A 16,301-nucleotide genomic window follows, 5' to 3' on the forward strand; every position below is an offset into this window, starting at 1 on the left:
GTCTACAATGATATGTCTTATCCCATATGCTCTTTTGCAATGAGACCTTGTCACTCCCTCATCAAAAGTAGGAATCTAGGTGCCCTCCGCATGAATCTGGGTTGGTCCTGTGATTTGTTCTGACCCAAAGAATGTGCCAGAAGTGAGGTCGTGTAAATTCTAAGATTCAAATACCCTGAGAGCACCAATCTTGTGAGGAAGCCCAAAATAGCCTCATTGAAAGAGAAAGGCCACATGAAACAGCACCAAGGAACCGGATATGTGATTCCTTCTTAGACCAGACCAGCTACCAGCTGAATGGAACTAAGAGAATGATCCAAGTCGAGGTTCTGTGGGGCAAAAGAAACAACCTCCTAGACAAAACTTTCTGAGCTGAGGTCAGAAACAGAGTCCTGGAAAAAGTCTGGCTCACAGTGAGCTCACTGAGCCTGCAGACCCACCTAATAGTCTTGTCTCTCTCTACTCCCCAAGTTTATAACTAGAATTTATTTATCTGGCAGTTAGAATAACTCCCACAAAGGAACCTATGTGGTAAAAGCTGTCATAGTGGAAAAACTCAAGTGGAAACCTCTGAAACTGCCCCATTCCCCAGAACAAGATAGTAAATAAAAGACAATATTGCTTTTCCAAAGAGGCAAAGAAGCAAAGACTAGGGCCGCCAGTAAAGGCTTAAAAGTGTGCAGGGGTGACAGTCCTTCTCATGCATCATCTGCAAAAATCAGACAGATCCTAAAAAATGACTACAGACTGTCATAGACTTAACCAAATTTTAGCTCTGGGCACAGCTGCAAGTCCCAGACATAATATTGTTGAAGGAATGATTAATTAAGCTTCAGGTATTGATTTAGTGAATGTATTCTTTTCCATTCCAGTTACTAAAGTAAAAAGTACAAGAAACAGTTGGCAGTCGTGCAGGACAATATTAACTTACAGTTTTGCCTAAGGGCTATTTCAACTTTCTCAGTCTCTACCATAATATAACTTGAAGCCATCTAGACCACCTGACACATTACATATGTATTTTGCTGACTGAACAGAATGAACAAGAGAATGAGCAAGGAGTGGCTGGTACCCTGGAGTCTTGGGTAACACACCTGAACTCCTGGAAGTGAGATATTAACTCTATGAGGGCTCAAAGACCTGCCACTTTAATGTTTTCGGGGGTGCAGTGGTCAGGAGCATTACAAAACATACCTTCCAAAGTAAAAGACAAACTTTTGAGACTTCAGCTTTCATTCAAGATGGAATAAGAAGGATTGGACTTACCTTCCATCTAAAAACCACTAAAAATCATAATAAATAAATGAAACAACATTTTTCAAGAGATAAGGCATTACGAAAAAAAGACAGTGACATTTGAGAGATGGGAAACGAATGAGGTGATTCATATAATTATCATAACTTACTGCCTGGTGGTATCTTGAGAAGAAGTAGCTGGCCACCTGCAGAGTAGAAGGTAGCTCAAGTTTGCAGAGCCGGACAGAGAGAGCGCATACTACACAGAAAGAATGAATGTTCTGAAGACCTGCAGAGGGTCTCACTTGAGTCTAGGTTGAGTACTGATCTTTCCATGTACATGAAGAAATACCTGAACTCAGGAAAAGAACCATCTGAAAGGATTAGAGTAGTGGTCCTCAATCAAGACTGATTTTGCCCCCTGGGTGACATAGTGATATCTGGAGACATTTGGGGCTGTCATAATTTTCAGAGGGGAAGGCGGAGCACTACTAGCATTACATGACTATAAGCCAGAGATGCTGTTAAATATCCTATGATGCCCAAGACAAGGCCCCAGAATAAAGCATTCTCTGGGACAAAACATCAACAGTTCTGAGGTTTAAACTTCTTGGATTAAACGGAACAACACCCAAAACTCACACAGGGACCAGAAGAGTTACTATTCCCACCAGGGAGAGTGGAAAAAATCTCATAATTCAGAACGCATTTAGTAGAGTACTCAAAAGCCTTTGGATTCAGTACTGGGCAAAATTAACACTGCACTAAATGCTACCCTGGTGCTATGTAGCATAGCTCAAAAAAGAGCCCCAAAGGGTCATATGATTTCCAAATTACCTGTGTCCCACAAGAATATTTACAGGAAATAAAATATACTCAGCACATAAAAAAGTAAAATTCACCATCTCTGGTACTCCATTAAAAATCACCAGGCATGAAAAGAAACAGTAAAAATGACCCATAAGGAAGAGAGAAAAAATCAAAACCAACTCAGTAATTACCAGATAACACAATTAGTACAAAAAGACATTTAAAAACTTACTAAAGCTATATTCCATATGTTCAAGAAAATATAGAAAAGATTAACTACATTAGAAAGGGCACTAAAAAAAAATTCCAGAGATGAAAACAACACTGAGATGTAAAATACACTGGATGGGATAAGTGGCACATTAAGACATTGTAGAAGAAAAGATTTAAAAACTTAAAGACACAAAAATAGAAATAAAAAATAAAATACATGGGGGAAGGAGATCAAGATGGTGGAGTAGGAGGATTCAGAGCTCACTTCCCCCAATGAACACATCAAAAATACATCTATTGTACATGTGGAGCAACTCTCACTGAAAACAAACTGGAGACTGGCAGAAAGGCTCTTATACAACCAAGGCTGTAATGAAAGATCCACATGAAATCAGGTAAGAAAAGAGGAGAAGCAATCAGGTGAGGACCTGTGCCCCTAGGAGGGGACACAGCAAAGGAGGGGGACTGCATGGGCTCAGGGACCCTCCCCGAACAGTGAGGGGTGTGAACCACATATTAGGAAACTCAGCCCTGGGGTCCAACACCAGAAAGATAAGTCCTCTTGGCTGACTTGAAGACCAGTGGGACTAGCAGGGCGGCTGTGAGAAATCTAGATGTTGCTAGTGAAGAGCACCCACGTGCTTGGTTTCTCTCAAAACAGGGTGGAGAAAGCAACTGAAAATGCCAGGTACTCTAGCTGGCTTCCTGCATCTGCCCAAACGTGCACCCTGGCTCATGCTGAGGGCCGCTTCAGCCCCTCTTGCTCCACGGCACAGCTCCCCACTAGGGTGAAGGCTGCCATAGCCAAGTAGAGTAGACAGCTGTGGCAGACAGAGCCAGCTCAGACCCAGCACTGCATCTGAATGGGGTGAGGGCAACCATTACTGGCATTCGTGGGGACAGCAGATCAGAAGCAGTCTGCAACTCCAGTGTGCTGGGACTGCCCCAGTGTGCACCTTGACCCACATCGACTGCCCACTCTAGCCTCTCATGGTCCAGTACTGCTACCCTCTGGGGCAAAAATGCCGAGGTTGCTGGCGGGGAGCACACACTTAGAGAAAATGGAACCAGCTCAGACCTAACCTTCAGGACTTCTGCTCTCGAACCTTGGAAACTTGGGACAAGGATGCCGATTCCTGCCACTTGTATTTAACATAGTATTGGAAGTCCTAGTCACAGCAATCAGACAAGAAAAAAAAACATAAAAGGCATCTAAATTGGAAGAGAAGAAAAACTGTCACTGTCTGCAGATGATGTCATATTTTATATAGAAAACTCTATAAAATTTCCACCAAAAAAACTATTAGAATAAATGAATTCAATAAAGTTGCAGAATATAAGATTAATATACAGAAATCTGTGGCTTTTCTATACACTAATAATAATGAACTATCAGAAAGAGAAAGCAAGAAAACAACTGCATTTGAAACTGCATGAAAAAAATAAAATCTAGGAATAAACTTCACCAAGGAGGTGAAAGACCCATATGCTGAAAACTATAAAACACTGATAAAGGAAACTGAAGATGATACAAAGAAATGGAAAGATATCCTGTGCTCATGGACTGGAAGAATTAATATTGTTAAAATGTCCATACTGCTCAAAGCAATCTACAGATTTAATACAATCCCTATCAAAATACCCATGACATTTTTCACAGAACTAGAACAAATAATCCTAAAACTTATATGGAACCACAAAAGAACCTGAATAGCCAAAGCAACCTTGAGAAAAAAGAACAAAGCTTGAGGTATCATGCTCCCTCACTTCAGACTATACTACAAAGTAACAGTAATCAAAACAGGATGATACTGGCTCAAAAAAAGGACACATAGATCAATGAAATGGAATAGAGAGCCCCAAAATAAACCCACATACCTATGGCCAATTAATCTAAGTCAAAGGGGGCAAGAATATTCAATGGGGAAAAGACAATCTCTTCAGTAAGCCATGCTGGGAAAACTGGACAGCTACATGTAAAAGAATGAGATTAGGACATCTCCTCACACCATATACAAAAATAAACTCAAAATGGATTAAAGACCTAACTGTAAGACCTGAAACCATAAACTCCTAGAAGAGAACATAGGCAGAACACTCTGACATAAATCACAGCAATATTTTTTTTTGTATCCTAAGGCAACAGAAACAAAAGCAAAAATAAACAAATTGGATCTAATTAGACATAAGAGCTTTTGCACAGCAAAGGAAACCATCGACAAAACAAAAAGACAATTGACTGCTGAATGAGAGAAAATATCTACAAATGATATGACCAACAAGGGGTTAATATCCAAAATATATAAACAGCTCACATAATTCAGTATCAAAGAAACAAACAACTCAATGAGAAAATGGGCAGAAGAAAAAGACATGAAAGACATTCTTCCAAAGAAGATATACAGATGAGAGGCATATGGAAAGACGCTCAACATCACTAATCATCAGAGAAATGCAAATCAAAACCATAATTATATACCACCTCGCTCCTGTCAGAACAGCTATCAGCAGAAAGATCACAAATAACAAATCTTGGCAAGGATGTGGGGAAAAGGGAGCCCTAGTAAGGAAAGGGAATATAAATTGGTGCAGCCACTATGGAAAACAGTATGGAGGTTCCTTCAAAAACTAAAAATAGAACTACCATAAGCTCCAGCAATTCCACGTCTAGTTATACATCTGAAGAAAATTAAAACACTAATTCAAAGAGGTACATGCACCCAATGTTCATAGCAGCATTATTTACAACAGCCAAGATACGGAAGCAACTAAGTGTCCATCAACAGATGAATGGATAAAGAAGACGTAGTATGTGTACGTATGTGTGCGCTTGCACACACACAATGGAATACTGCTCAGCCATGAAAAGGAATGAAATTTTGCCATTTGTAACAACATGGATGGACCTGGAGGGTATTATGCTTAGTGAAATAAATCAGACAGAGAAAGACAAATACTGCATGTTATCACTTACATGTGGGATCTAAAAAGTAAAACAAATGAATACATATAACAAAACAGAAACAGACTCATGGATACAGAGAACAAACTAGTTGTTACAAGTGGGGAGAGAGGCAAGATAGGGGTAGGAGATTAAAAGGTACAAACTACTAAATATAAAATAAATAAGATACAAAGATGTAATGTACAGCAGAGGGAATACAGCCAATATTTTATAATAACTTTAAATGGAGTATAATCTACAAAAATACTGAATTGCTATGTTGTATGTATGATCTAACACTGTATAATATTGTAAATCAACTATACTTCAATTAAAAAATATAAATAAATAAAACACAGGGAGAAAAGATGGAAAAAAATATGAACAGAGCACAAAAATGTGGACAGTGAGATAGGCATCAACTTCAAGCAGGCCTAACAGAAGTATAACTGGAGTCACTGTGAAGAAGACAAAGAACAAAAAAACAATTTGGAGAATAGTGGAAAATCTTCCGTATTTGATAAAAACTATAAACTTGCACATCCATGAAGCTCAACAAAACTCAAGCACACGAAATACAAAATAAACAACAGCAAAGATCATAATCAAATTGCTTAAAAAATGATAAAATTATAAAAGCAGCTAGAGAAAGAAGATAAATTACACAGCGAGATCATTAGAATACAGAACACTTCTAGTCAGAAACAATGCAATCCAGACAACACTGTAGTAACACCTTTAAAGTCACAAAAGGAAAAAACTATCAGTCTAGAATACTATTCCCAGTCAAAATACTTTCAAAGAGGAAGGCAAAATATTTTTCATATATACAAAGGTTGAGTCAGTCAATCACCAGCACACCTGCTCTACAAAAAATGTTAAAAGTCATTCATAAAAGAGGAACACGATACAATATGGAAATCTGGAGCTACACAAAGGAATGAAGAAAACTGGAAATGGTAACTACATGGGTAAATATAAATCTTTTTTCTAATTATTTAAAAGACAATTGACTATTTAAAGAAACAGCAACAACAACAACAATGTATTATGAGATTTATTTATGTGTACAAGTAAAATGCATCACAACAGCACAAAGACCAGGAGGTAAAAATGGAAGTATAATATTGTAAGGTTCTTATATAAGAAATAGTATAATATCACTTGAAGGTTGCTTGTGATAAGTTTAAGATGTATACTATAAACCTTAATAAATTTCATAGTTTGTAGATTCTTTTGGATTTTCTACATATGCAGTAACATCTCCTGTGAACAAGAACACTAGTATTTCCTCCCCAATCTATGTATGTACGTACTGTTTTTTTTTTTTCCCTAGCTTTAATGCATGAGCTAGAACTTCCAAAACAGTGGTTGGTAGGTGTAGTCATATTCTACAAACACAGCTGCTGGGGCCCCATCCTTTGAATTAAAAGTCATCATAACCTGGTCAGACACCCACAAAATGCCTATCCCATGGAAACGTGCTTGTTATTTTCTAACGTCAAGACAATTTTTGTTTTAGTGGCAAACAAGGTCTGAAAACTGAAAAGGTTATGTCATGGCAAACAGAATTAGAAGTCCATAACTTGACCTGCCCAATGAGGGTAGGCTAGAGTCCAGGAGTCCCAGAATTTCCTGAGATCCTCAACTGAATTATGTCATATCATTTCCTCTGTTTTCAAGTCAGAGGACATCTCTGGGACACCACTGATGATGCCATGAATAGCTGACAAAGAATTAGGAATTCACTTTTCAATTTTAAAGTCTAAGTGAGAACATAATTTACAAGTTTTGAAATATACACGTGGTTCTCCAGTTCTCTGCCCGAAGAAAGTCTGACAAAGTTGATGAACTTTAGATTCTAAAAGTCCTTCAAATTATCTAAAAGTTTGTCCTTTATTTGTCTCCAATCTTTGACAAGATTTGGCCATCTTACACGCAGTTCTCCAACAGCATCTATAAATGGTGACCGCATGGATTTGAATAGAAGTATTAGGATTACTCCTATCCGGGGTTGGCGAACTTTTTCTATAAAGGGTCAGATAATACATATTCTAGGTTTTCTGGGTCATACAGTTTTTGTCACAAGTACTAATCCACTTTGCCTTTGTAGCATGAAAACAACCAAAAAAAAAAAAAATGTAAATGAATGGGTGTGGGCACATTCCAATAAACCTTTATTTACAAAACAGTTGGTAGGCTAATTTGGTTCCCAGGCAATACTCTGTCAACTCCTAATGCATATGGTCAAAAATATCTAACAAAGAAGTCAAACCATGACTCTTCAGCAAATACCTCAACTTATGAGTTTTGGTGGAAACTGAGTATATCAGATTTTCACTTATCCAACCTTCCATAAAACTATGGCACAGGCAAATGATCCAAGCACTACCAATCACATATACTCATAATAAACTGTTCATCTAGTGATACCGAGAAGCAAGAACTATCCGGAATCCACTTTGGCAGCTAGTGGTTGAAGGGTCTGTGAACACATGCAGTGTACAGTATAGATGTTCAGCAGTGCAAGTTGTGGTATCCACTGTGTTCAGTGCTAGCAGCAGTAGTATCTTTACCAAATATGTGATAAGGAGTATGGATCATAGTTGTCTAGCCCCAAGTCTATTTCTCCAGCACTCCCAACAATTCTGTAGCTACCCACTATCCTTTTAATAAATTCCTTTTCTTTAAATTGACCAGAATTGGGTTCCACTACATATAAGTAACAACCCCGAAAGACCCTTATAGTTGCACCATCAGCATCACTTGGGAACTTGGCAAAAATGCAAATTCTCAGATTCCATCCCAGACCTAGTGAATCAGAATCGCTGGGAGTAGGACCTAGCTATCTGTGGTTTAATGAGCCCTACAGGTGGTTCTGATGCACAGAAAGTTTAGAACAAGTGGCTTATTGGCAGGATCTATGCCACTTGGGTTATCTGGCTGATAACCTATTAATGAGGAGGAACACAAGCACTGAGATGTCTAGTAAATCCTGGTCCCTCCAGTGCACCTGGTTTTAGGGTCACAAGATGTTAAGCATTTATGAAAGGACAGAAAATAATCTCCCAGAACAAAGGATGGTTGTAGTAGCAAACTGATTAATTCTCTCATATGATGTGAGTGGTTATGGTTTTGGTTTACACAGGACAGAAAGTATTGATAGTTGTTGACTGTGTAATGCTGGTCTTAGAAAGGGGTTTCTTCGAAACTGAGTTATTTGTAGTGAGGTGGATGGACCTAGAGACTGTCATACAGAGTGAAGTAAGTCAGAAAAAGAAAAACAAATACCGTATGCTAACACATACATATGGAATCTTAAAAAAAAAAAAAATGGTTCTGAAGAACCTATGGGCAGGACAGGAATAAAGACACAGACATAGAGAATGGACTTGAGGACACAGGGAGGGGGAAGGGTAAGCTGGGACGAAGCGAGAGAGTGGCATGGATATATATACACATTACCAAATGTATAACAGATAGCTAATGGGAAGCAGCCACATAGCGCAGGGAGATCAGCTTGGTGCTCTGTGACCACCTAGAGGGGTGGGATAGGGAGGGTGGGAGGGAGGGAGACCAAGAGGGAGGAGATACGGGGATATATGTATATGTAGAGCTGATTCACTCTGTTATACAGCAGAAACTAACACACCATCGTAAAGCAATTATACTCCAATAAAGATGTTAAAAAAAAAATAAAGTGTTAATTCCTGCCTGGAAAAAAAAAAGAAAGGGGTTTCTTGTGGTCTCTGTACCAATTATCTCTGAGACAGGCTAAAGGTATTGAACTATCTGTTAGGCTTTTGGTATGTCCAAGATCCATAAAAGCTATTATAGAAAGCCAAAAAAAACAAACAAACAACCCTGACAGAGACAGACTGGAAATCTTACAGATATTTCTTGGTAATAAAAAATTTAAATGCTATATTCAAAGTGATGTTAATTACTTAGTGTGCACTTGAAAGCTGCTCTACTCAACGTGAAAGAGGGAAATCATGAGGAAGATGAAAAAACTCAGAATTTATGACATTCCAGATCATTAACACCTAGATCAGCCACTGGTTCTGTAACTACAAAATACTGCAGAAATTATCCAGGGGTATTAGAAGAACAACTATCAACTCAGGATTAGGGAATAAAAATAGTAAGTTCCACTTGGGCAAAAAAGAAGGTGAGGAAGCGGTGATGACTCAGCGCTTCCTAAAACATATCAGCCATACCCTCTCAGCCAGTCAGCTACATGAGTGAAGGTGGGCAAGCTGAGGTGGGTGAGACCACTGCCATCCTACAAACTGCCCTTCAAATGATCCATACCTAATGCATTCACTGTAGGCATCTTCTATGACTTTCCAACTTCACTGTTAAATGAAATATTCAATTCATATTTGCAGCTCTGTATGTATGAGGAATTAATAATTCTGCTAAGTATACACTTCTAATTAAGCACTTTGGGATTTCTATCCCCTTCGTCAACACTGTACCAAGCAGTACGCTTCTCTCAGCAACTCCATCTCTCAATTCGGCTGCTCTACACATGCTTATAAAACCAACCAAAACTTGGAAAACTCAAAGTGGAATGCTTAGAGCAATTCTGAATTTTTTGTTTCTCAAAGTCTAAAACCAGTTTATTTCTTATCTATGATATGCTTAAATCATCACATACAACTTACAATACAACATCAAGTATCTCAAACACTCATTAACCAAGATATTTTACTCGTTATCCCAGCAATTTTAACAATAAAAAAACTCTCAGAATGGATCTCTATGGTTAGTACAGATTCAATCCCAAGATATACATATTCTGCAGCTGTAGTTGTATAATCAAAACTTATGCTGAAGAATCTTCCCCAAATTATCGTTAGGCTGCCTTCAGCCTAACAATGTGGTTAAAAACTTGGACTGTGGAGACAGCTGTGGTTTCAAATTCTGCCTCTATCAGTTACTAACCATGTAACATTGGATAATTTGCTTAACATTTATTTTTTGTACAATAGGAATGATAAACTGCTTCCTTTTAAACATAAAATAAAATACCTGTTAAATGTGTAGCATGGACACTATCACATGGTAACAAATGTGTATTATAAAATTATAAAACAAAGGTTAAATTATATTCAGCAGACAATTAAAGCTATTTTAAAGATTTTCAACAATATCTCCAAGTTAACAAGCCCATACATTAAACATAGAATTCCATTCCATTGGTTTTATCATCCGTGAAGGTGTAAATATATTCTGCAAAATGGCAATAAAGGGCTATATAACACTTACCACGCCTGGAGCCCAGACCATGGATTCTAAATACCATTTCCTACTAAAAGGAACCCAGGTTCCTCAGATATTCGGTTGGCCAAAAGTTCCTTCGGCTTTTAAGGAAAAATAAAATACACATTTTTCATTTTCACCAAGAACTTTGTTGAACTATGTATTCACTGTTTTGTTCCACTGCCTTCTGCCATTTTTCAGGCAACTTCATAATTCCATCTTTCCAAAACTTTTTATCTTTTTGAGCAAAGAACTGTTCCAGGTGCCTTTTACAGTCTTCCAGGGAATGGAAATTTTTTCCATTAAGAGAATTTTGTAAAGACCGAAATAAATGGAAATCTGAAGGTGCCATGTCTGGTGAATACGGCGGATGAATCAGAACTTCCCAGCCAAGCTATAACAGTTCTTACCTGGTCATAAAAAAAATCATGTGGTCTCGCGGTATCCTGATGGAAGATAATGTGTTTTCTGTTGACTAATTCTGGACGCTTTTCGTCGAGTGCCGCTTTCAGTTGGTCTAACTGGGAGCAGTACTTGTTGGAATTAATCGTCTGGTTTCCTGGAAGGAGCTCATAAGAGAGGACTCCCTTCCAATCCCACCATATGCACAACATCACCTTCTTTGGATGAAGACCGGCCTCTGGTGTGGTTGGTGGTGGTTCATTTAGCTTGCCTCACGATCTCTTCTGCTCCACATTACTGTACAGTATCCACTTTTCATCTCCCGTCACAATTTGTTTTAAAAACGGAACGTTTTCATTATGTTTAAGTAGAGAATTGCATGCGGTAATACAGTCAAGAAGATTTTTTTCGCTTAACTTATATGTGGAACATCAAAGTGATTCACATAACCAGGCTGGTGCAAATGATTTTCAACGCTTAAGATTTGGATATCTTGAATATGTCGGCTATCTCCAGCATGGTATAACGTTGATTGTTCTCAATTAATGTCTCGATTTGATCGCTATCAACTTCAATTGGTCTACCTGACCGTGGAGCATCGTCCAGCAAGAAACCTCCAGCACCAAACTTCGCAAACCACTTTTGACATGTTCGATCAGCCACAGCACCTTCTCCATACACTGCACAAATCTTTTTTTGTGTTTCAGTTGCGTTTTTACCTTTCTTTAAATAATAAAGCATAATACGCCAAAAAAGTTGTTTTCTTCCATCTTCAATATTAAAATGGCTACACAAAAATTCACCAATTTTGATGTTTTTTTTAAAATGCACGCTGACATGACAGCTATCACAATACAATCTAACAAAATTGTTTCACATGAAGATAAAGACAACTAAGCGAGCCATCGTAGGGAAAACACCGAACGAACTTTTTGGCCAAGCCCATAAACGGCTGATTTCAGTAGTAGGGCAAGGAAAGTAAAAGCCTGGAACACCTTTTTGGGTCAGAAAGTAAGGTATTACTTAAAGACTACTGCGTCATGCCAAAAGGACACAGCAGCTGACTTAGAAAGGGCTCCTAGTGGCTGAATTTGGGGCAACCTAAGAATCAAAAAGAATAATGACAATATTAAAAATACAAAAATAATCCTTGAATTCAGTGATTTTTTTTTTTTTAGAGAAGGAGGAGAGGAGCAAGTGGGGAAAGTTCTTCTGTACATAATACCAGCTAATAAATGGAGAAGTAATAAACAACCTACACTTTCTACTGCACACTGAACACTTTCACCTGCGTGACCTCTCAGCATCTCAAGTGCAAATATCCTAAGTTAAACTGATTATCTGTACCCCTAGCTGTGTCTTGCTCCTCGGTTCCCTAATTTAGGTGACAGTACTCACCTTCAATGGCTCTGGTAAGAAATCTATCAATCCTACTTTCTAAACATCTCTGCTCACCATCTCAACTGGAGCAATTTAGGGATTATTTCTTACTGGGTAACAGAAAACAGCCTTCTTGCCTCTAGTCTGGCCCCCTGTAATCCATTCTTCAGAGTGCTGCCAGAGTGATCTTTCTAAAAAGAAAATGCAAACTCCTTAACAAGGAGAACACAGTCTTTCGTGTTCTGGATCCTGACCATGCCTGCTGCCTCACCTATTTTACTACTTATTCTTGTCCCAATGTTCCAGCTATGCAGACAACTTGCATGTTCATACCAAGCTCATCTTGTGGCCTTGGAAAATGCTGTTCCCTTTTCAGCGAACACATTGTTCCTTCTTCACCTAACTTTTATATATTCAAATCTATACTCATGTCAGGGTTCCCTTTTCTAAAACAATTTGAATGACACCTGCCTACCCTTTACTCCTCTCTCCCAACAGCCCTCCTACAAAACTCCTGAGCACCTGATATGTGCAACTATCACAGTACTTAACCAGGCTGTATTTTGTCTGTGTACTTGCCCATCTCCTCCCCTAAGAACTTTAATCTTTTATCCCTGGCACTTAAAAACAGGACTTTAAAAATATTTACCACACAAACATTCATCAGGCAGTCTTCCACAAAAAAAGTATGCATTCAACTCTGCCTCAGAGAGTCATTTAAGGAGTTCATAAGCAATCCAAACTTCAGTTGCCACTTGTGACACTTATACACTCTTTTCTAAAAAATATACTATGATGAAGCCTTCTCATATTAAATGAATGCTTTTAAGAAACCGAACTAGAATAGGCTACCATCCTCTGAAAACAAGTTATAAAACAGAATGGTATAAAAAAAAAAAAAATCACATATCAAGCATACCTCTTTTCATTCTACATAAAACTTGAGAATTATAAACTTCCATTAAATTGACACAGGCACCTTAAGGTATTATACTTCATATAGTACAGTCACGATTAAATGAGAGGCATTTATTTAGGAAAATATTAGGCCTCTATATAGAGTCAGTTCAAAGCTTAAAATGTAACCGAAAGTTCACTGATAAAGAGAAAGCAGTGGGGCACTACTGGACTGAGGAAGCAACTGATGAATCATGTGACCTTGAGCAAGACATTTTACCTCAAGTTCAGTTCCTTTATCTGTATGCAACCCATTTCACTAGCTCTTGAACCATCAGCTAAAGTATTTTTGGAAGAGCTACATATACATACATTCACAAATACATGCTAGGTGGTGCTGCTACTTCTGCTATGTACTAAGTGTCCTGTCCAACAAGTCCCACTGCCTCTGCCACATGTCAAAGCCAGAAGCCCTAGGGCTGCCAAAATTTCAGTTTGGGGCAAAGTAGTGGAGAATGTCTAGTAGTAGTGAACATCAAATGGGGGCTGCTTATGCCTCCATAACCTCAAGTTCTTAATGAAGTGGCTCATTCAGTTTTTATTTACAGCGAGACCTCAGTTTAAACAGCCCAGTTCAAGGTAAAGCCAAACGATAACTACAATGTTACAGAGCTCACAATCCTACATCCCTTTCAAAGAACATGACTTTGTCAGTCAAGTTCACCATGCTTGGCTGCTCCTCCTCTTTGCAAAATTCCCTCTCAGGGAAGCTCCTCATCTCTCAAAAACAAGAGTTTATGGTGTCTAAACTCCTGAATCGCCACAGTTTTTTTCCTCAAGTTGGGAATCTCCAATACATGTAAAATGAGGTGTCATGCAAAAGAACTGTCTAATAAAGGCCCCATCCAGACCTAGTACTCCCTTTCTATACAGTTTAGCTTACAAATGAAAGTCAGAGGGGCCCAGAGGCATAAATAAGTTCTCTTATTTTCCAAGGAACCCTCTGAATGTGCATCTGCTGTAGAAAAGCACAACAGAATCTTTGTTCTGCCACCCTCAAGGATGCACACAGTGACTCACTCAAAAACGACTCCAAGTACAATGGTGCTCTTTCGCCAATTCAGAAAAAATCTCTACAAGTGTACACTTAAAAACCATTATTCTAAATTCTGAAATAGATTAACAAATAATTACAAGAATACTAAAGTTTACATTCTTTCAGTCCAAGTTCCCTCTAACTTTTGGTAACAAAAATAAGCTACTTTTTTTTTTGTTTGTTTGTTTTTTAACAAAACCCTTTTCTGGATTGTAAATAGGCAATTACATTAACATCTAGCTGAGCGTGAAATATTTGCCCAGCAAAAGTTTTAAGCCACCTGGTTAAAAACACATGAAAAGTTAAAACTGGCATTGCAGTTAAAACTGGAAATGTGTTTCAAAGCCATATAAAACAGAAGTTCCTGTTTCAATGTATGACTTAAGTTCCTCTATCTGAATTGTCTCTGAAGAACTGCCAGGTAAAACACACAGTTTCTTTATGGTAATTGTACATTATTCATATTTTAATAAGAGGATATTAATGGCAAATTTTGCCATTGTGCCAAACTTCATCAGTCTTTTTTCCCCAGCACTTCAAGTATCAGACCAACAAAAATCACTACTAGAAAAATAGGGGAACGGTATTTTTCAGATTCCTTTTCTCTTTAAAGTCATTTACGCTACAAATATTTGCTACCTACTATGTAACAAGTATTGCATGATGGAAACTGGGAGATAAGGATATAGTCACTGTCTTCAAGGAGCTTACAGTCCAGCCAGAGAGACAAACATGCTAGTAATCATAACACAGTACAGTAATTGCTATGGCAGAGGAAGGGACACAGAGAAGGAGTGGGAGATGAGATTTCAGTGAGGAGTTTGGATTTGTCAAGTGAGAGGATGGTGTTCTAGACAAAGGAAATAGCAAACTAATATGTATGGCTACATTTATTGAGTGTTCATTATGATTGGCACTTTGCTAAATAAATACTTACATATATTATCTCTTTCAGTCCACGTAACAATCCCCCAAAGATATTCAATCCTAAAGTTAGGTAACTTTCCTAGGGTCACTCAAATTCTCAGTGCTAGAGCCCAGATCTGAAGTAGGCTTGTCCAAATCCAAATTCCAGGGCCCTAAACACTTTCCCACCCTATATAAAGCACACAGAAAGGAGAGTATGGCACAATGGACCATGCTTCTAATCTCTGTCTATATATCAGAATTACTTAAGGAGCCTTCTAAAAATACCAACGCTTGACACTCCATTCCAGAAGGTTCTAATTCAAGAAATGAAGGGTGGGCCTGGGCATTAAAAAAAATTCCCCAGGTTGAAAAACATATGTAGCCCAGGCTGAAAAGTACTGTGTTAGGATATTTACATTTCTCTAATAATTAGTGATATTGAGCATCTTTTCATGTGTTTGTTGGCCACCTCTATGTCTTCTTTGGAGAAATGTCTATTTAGGTCTTCCGCCCATTTTTTCAGTGGGTTGTTTTTTGATATTGCGCTGCATGAGCTGTTTGTGTATTTTGGAGATTATTCCCTTGTCGGTCTCTTCGTTTGCGAATATTTTCTCCCATTCTAAGGATTGTCTTTTCATTTTGTTTATAGTTTCCTTTGCTGTGAAAAAGCTTTTAAGTTTAATTACGTCCCATTTATTTTTTTTTAATTTTCATTACTCTAGGAGGTGGGTCAAAAAGATCTTGCTGCGATTTATGTCAAAGAATGTTCTGCCTATGTTTTCCTCTAAGAGTTTTATAGTGTCCGGCCTTACATTTGGGTCTTTAATCCATTTTAAGTTTGTGTTAGGGAGTGTTCTAATTTCATACTTTTACATGTAGCTGTCCAGTTTTCCCAGCACGACTTATAGAAGAGACTGTCTTTTCTCCATTGTATATTCTTGCCTCCTTTGTCATAGATTAGGTGACCACAGGTGCGTGGCTTTATCGCTGGACTTTCTATCCTGTTCCATTGATCTAAACTACTATGAGGTATCACCTCACGCCAGGCGGAATGGCCATCATCAAAAAATCTACAAACAATAAATGCTGGAGAGGGTGTGGAGAAAAGGGAACCCTTCTACACCGTTGGTGGTAATATAAATTGGT

The 16,301-nt window shown here is 38.2% G+C and overlaps 1 protein-coding gene across 10 annotated transcripts in view; it reads right to left on the minus strand.

The window, feature by feature from the left end:
• The window catches only part of RAPGEF6 (Rap guanine nucleotide exchange factor 6), a 235,557-nt gene that overhangs the window by 211,440 nt on the left and 7,816 nt on the right, over positions 1–16,301 (minus strand). The window lies entirely within an intron of this gene.

This window comes from Balaenoptera ricei, chromosome 3 (assembly GCF_028023285.1).
Source record: "Balaenoptera ricei isolate mBalRic1 chromosome 3, mBalRic1.hap2, whole genome shotgun sequence".
NCBI classification, from domain to species: Eukaryota; Metazoa; Chordata; class Mammalia; order Artiodactyla; family Balaenopteridae; genus Balaenoptera; species Balaenoptera ricei.